Below are 6,000 nucleotides of genomic sequence, written 5' to 3'. Positions count from 1 at the left end.
TGATCCCAAGTCACTGGCACTGGAACCGGCATCTGCTCCTCTATCAGTCGCGCTGCTCTCCACCAGCGCTTCGCCTCCCCTGTCAACTTAAATGTTGCAAATACTACCTTCTTCTCATCCATACATGGAAGCACCGCCAATGTCTCTTCGATATCCTGGACCTAATTCTCAACTGCAATCGGGTCATCTCCTCCAACAAAGGATGGGGGCTTCATCCGCGTAAACTGCTCGATCAAACAACTACGCTCCCTAGAGCTCCTAGCCATCTCAACCATCACCTGCCGAGTGACGCTACGTAGTATAACATCTGTATCTCCTCCACCTATGTTGGAAGGTCCTGGCCTATCCTCCCTAGCATTCGTGCCACTGCTTCCTAGGTCCATCCTGAAAACAAGGAACACACTTAAGCACTTTATCTCCTATATGGAACTATCCTGTACCAATTCAAAATTAATTACCTTCCCTGACCTTAACTCAATATCCAGATCTGTCACCTATACACACAATCCGACAATAGCTTACTATGGTTTTCTTGAAATCGTCACCTTAAAAAAAACACAGAAAACACCACGGAAATCCTGTATCCAGACAACCAAACAAACCTCAAATCCTTTTCCTATACTCTGGTATTGCTTCTGCTGCACTCTATAGTCTACAGAACCTAGCAACCTAAGCTCTGATACCAAATTGTAACGACCTGCTATTTAACTAGGGGTTTTTTTTTTTTATACTATAACATTTATAATACTCTGATATCAAACTGTATTATCCCAACCATCAACCTAAGCAGCGAGAAGCAGAAATCAAATAAATATAACCACATATAATTATATACAATACTAGAGTGCTAATAGGTTTCCCAAAATATACATATATGACTGTTCCCCAAATATCCTCAACTAGTGAAGGCTATACAAAAATACTCCCAAAAATATACTCACTCTTTACTGACAGGGCAATATTGAGGCCCCTCTATTTGCGAGTCTGATTTGCTCACCTACCTAGATCACCTGAAAAATGTTAAAGTAATTAGGATGAGCCAACGCTCAGTAAGACGAAATATGTTATTGCTAGTGTGTGGAAAATAAGTTACAATACTGTGAAAATCTATTACTATATAGTCATGTATCACTGAATCTGTAAGTACAATACCAGTAATATAATCTTTAACTTTTACCTGTTGCTTAACATTTCTGTGCTTTAGGTTTCTACTCAAAATACTGCTAATATATATATACATATATTCTGTTTCTGTAACCCTGTATAAACATAGTAATAACTATAAACTTCATTGCAGATAACTGTGTGTCATGATTTAACCCCTCATGACAGGGTTGTGCGGCCCGTAAGCGGGATTTACCCTGACTGGCCAACTAGGAATAAATCACTATACTCCATAGTCTGATCAGCCCTCCTCAACCCAAATCTGATGGGGAGCCTGTCCACTCGTGGACTCTATGCGATCGACCTTTATACCATGTATTATCGGAATAGGTGGTTGCATTCTATAAACTGTATGTAGCTACGGTATCGTGCTCTGTAACTGTATGGTCCAACAGGGTCTGATACTATATAGTATATCTTTATATACAACTATCTATTTTACCATGATTCTGTAATAATTGTATAAACCATGACGTTGTGGAAAACTGTATCTATATCAACTGTGTTTCTGTAATTAACGATAAATCTGTATGCCATGGTACTATAACACTGTACAATCATGGTATTTCTGTAATTGCTATAAAATATATTTACTGTCTGTATATTCTGTAAAACACATATCTGAAAAAATACTGTAAAGCATGTTTCTGTACTATATCTATATTCTTAAGCCACACAGAAATTTTAAAACATATTAATCATATTTGATAAATTGTATAAGTCTCTGCTGTAAACAATACTCTGGTGGAACATTTATAATTTTATATTGAAAACTTATTCAAATAATCTAGCATAGCATATTTCCCTTACCTATTTCCTGCTAAAAATCCCCTACTATAATGGGTCCAACACCCGCAGGGTTCTCCACTCAACACCCTGAAAATCATAAATTCCAGAATAAAATATTATTATTTCTATGTCTATTACATTTCTTACAACTGCTAGAAACCCAAATTCTGAATAAAAGACCTTACCTTAGATTTGGGATGAATCCTAACTTCGTTCCACCAACAATCTGTTCCGGTAGACTTGAAGAGAACTCCGCCAGGAACGTCGTGGTGGCCTCAGATAGTCAATTCGGCAACTGACGGGGCCGAAATCAAAAGAAGGAGAAGGAGGAGCCATAGAGGAGAGAGAGTGAGGGTTTTGGCTGAAATTTCTACGTAAAAATCTGAGTCAAACACTATTTATATTGCGGACTTCGTCAACGAGCCACGTCATCTCGTCGACGAGTCCTTAAGTAATTTCGTCGACGAACCTTACTTCCTCGTTGACGAATTTCAGATGGTCTAAAACCCCTCTTGGTATTTTCTCGTCGACGAAGCTCACCCTCGTCGATGAGGTCATGTTGTACCCTCGTCGATAAATCCCCTGTATTCGTCGACGAAGTCGACTGCCTCTTTCTGTTACTGTTTCCATTTCTCTCCCTCTTTATTATTTAAATACCATTATTCTTTGGGTCGTTACAGATAATGTATGGATTTCCGTCAACCGTGCCTTAGAGGGATTGCAGGCTCCCCAGAAGTCTGGGTTAAGGTGGCCGATTTGACGAGGAAGATGCCAGTTATTGAGCCTTTGGAGGGATTGCAGAGTGGTCGGTCTGATGATTGGTAGAGTTTCAGTTGACTTATCCTGGTGGGGCAACCAGTGTTAAGTCCTACCCACGGGCCGCACAACCCTGTCATGAGGGGTTAAATCATGACATACAATTTTTCAGGAAAGTTTCACAATTATATATATATATATATATATATATATATATATATATATATATATATATAGATTTATAGAAATCAGTAGACTTACCTATATATTATAAAAGTATGATTATATAGTAAGTTCAAAATTAGCTGTATTTTAAACCATATAGGTGTAAGTTACACAGTATTATATTTTATCCATTATCTTAGTTCAGTTATTTGTTAGTTTATAGTTCATGTAAATTCAGATGCCACACACTAGTAATAGCATATTTTTTCTTACTAAGAGTTGTCTCATCCTAGTAATTTAACATTTTTCAGGTGATCTAATTAGATGAGTAGATTAGGCTCGGAGATAGAGTGATCATTTACACTGCCTTGTCTATAGGGTAAGTGTTTTTAGGGAGATGTATTTTTGGGTAGATTTCAGGAGTCTTGGTAGTTTTTATTGAGGGTTGTGTATTTATGTATATATATTTTGGGAAAAATACAGAATTCTGGTATTGTAATTGTGGTTATATAGTTTTATATTTTCCGCTACATAGGCGTTTTCCAGTAGACATTACAGGGGTATCAGAGTAAAAGAATTATAAGTATATATATTTGAAAAAAAATGGTATGAATTTTGGTGTCGTTACATTTTTTGTATCAGAGCTTAGGTTGTTAGGTTTGTAGACTCTAGTGTACAGCGGAAAATAATACCAGAATATAGGAATGAAATTTTGAGAAGGGTAAAATAGGATATCAAAATACAACAAAGAATGAAGAAAGTTTCGATTAGATACGAACCTGGCCTTTGAATAGTTTAGGTATACATTTAGTTTACAAAAAAATATTTATTAATGTCATTTTGATTATACAAACCCATTTATAGATGGTAATTTTCTATTTTAGTAATATTCAAAATATGTCTTATGGCAAGAAGAAAATATTAGGTACACCGAGTGTATGTACTAGATCTAATATGATTTCAATATGTGTAAAAAAAAAATGCCTATTTAGTTAAAATACGTACATATGCTGAAATCATATTCTCCAAATTTAGAAGTTTTTCTTTTTTTTAATTTCTACTATCTATATGTAAAATACTGATAAACATTAATGTTCGCTAGAAATCTTTGATAGTGTTATAAATTTTTTTTCTTCAAATAAAAAACATGTTGAGCTCAATCTAATTTATTATTAATGTATTCTAAGATACAAATCTCTTTTTAATTTGAATTTAATGAGTATAATGATATAAACTCATCTTCTTTATCTTACTTTTAAATATAATTCTAAATAATCATAGAAAAATGTATATCAAGTTTTAAATTTATTAATGTCGTAAATTTACAAAATACAATATAATTTCAAATATTTTAAAGGAGAGTAGTCACTCTCATTAATAAATTAACATTCTAACAATTAAGTGTAAACAGAGTGCTAGTGGCGAAAAAATTATTAGGCACACCATATAGGTACGCACACGATGAGGGGAGGGGGTGGGGGTGTTGTGCTATTAACTTTTTTTTTTTTAATTACATAGGAACTCCAGCCACCAACAAGCCCTTCGGACCCCCTGGTGCGGCACCAAACCTACGGATCAATATCCTCCCCCTAGGTCTCACTGATAAGGTAAAGTCTGGAATGCGGACACAACTTCCGTACATCAGTTGGATGTTCGGTCAACCTGACTCCCGAGAAACATCTCCATTACCATTCACAGTCCCCGCTGGCTTACAGAGAACTCTCACCATCCACCGTCCCCGCTGGCTCACAGAGCAAACTTTCATCATTCACGGTCCCCGCTAGCTCACAGAGTGAACTCTCACCATCCACGGTTCCCACTGACTCACAGAGTAAATTCTCATTATTCACAGGTACAGCTGGTTCCGTGAGTGTATCTTCCTAGAATTGAACTTTCGATGCTCCTTCTTACGTGCTGATGCTTTTCCACCACACCATGGTGGTGTGAGACATATATGAACCATAGAAAGGCAATACACCAAATCGTAAATACTCCAAAGGATGTGTCTTAACTTACGAACAAGAAAATAAGGCCTAAAACTTCTAATTTTAATGTTTACTAGTCATATTGAATTTTGTAATGCATGTAGATTTCTAGTAATAAAGGATGGTGTATTAAATTAAAATATTTCCTATTTTTGAAAAGGAGAAAAGAAAAAGATTCAAAACTACGTTCATACTAGTAAATAAGGGTTTGCAAAGTAGAAAAATCGGGTGCAAGAGTTTGGTTGCACATAGGAAATGTTATTTGGACAATCAACACCTTTAACATCGTCCATTTGATTAGTTATTGCTTAATTATATGATCACTTTAAAATAAAAAAAATTAATTACATTCCTTGGTATCTTCACAGCACCAATTATAGAATACATCTTCTCAAGATAACATTAGTTGGTTTAATCAATCAATCAAATCTTACTTTAAAAAAAAAAAATCTCCACTTGTTATTTGGTATAAATTTTACTTTTCCTCAACCAATAGGGAGCAATTAATCCAACATAAGCTAAAATTAAGAGAAATTTAGAATCTTGAAAACCACTTGTACTTTATTTTTCAATAGTAGTTTGGGTCAAAGATTTTGTTTAGGAAAAGGAAAGGAAAGAAAAATAATATAAAAATTCATTTTCTACTATATTTTTTCTCAATATTAAATACAATTAAAATTAGAAAATATTTTTAATAATTTAAAAATTAAGAAAAATAAAATGTTAATAATGTATAAAGTTAAAATTTTATTTTTTTGATTTTGTATATTTTTATTTTCTTTCTCATTTTTATTGATAACCAAATATGAAAACCTGAAATTCTTTCTATTTTTCTTTCTTTTCTCCAATATTTTTTAAGTTTCAAACATATTGTAAGTAACCTATTTTTTGAAAGAACTGTAAACAAAAAAACAAAAAAAAAAAGGAGAAATTTTAAAGAGTGAAATGAGTTGTAAATTAAAAAAAAAAATTGTTAAAAATTTAATTAGCAAGTGTAATATCACATGTTGATTAAAAATTGACCTCAAAATTTCATGGAGAAAACTAAGTTAACATGGACAAATAGATGGCTTATTGTTTAAGGTTTATTTAATACATAAGGATATCAAAAGAATTTAAATACAATATCACATATGATATT

Source organism: Malania oleifera, chromosome 3 (assembly GCF_029873635.1).
Source record: "Malania oleifera isolate guangnan ecotype guangnan chromosome 3, ASM2987363v1, whole genome shotgun sequence".
Taxonomy (NCBI): domain Eukaryota; kingdom Viridiplantae; phylum Streptophyta; class Magnoliopsida; order Santalales; family Ximeniaceae; genus Malania; species Malania oleifera.
The sequence above is the reverse complement of the archived record's forward strand: the minus strand, read 5'-3'. Positions refer to the sequence as shown.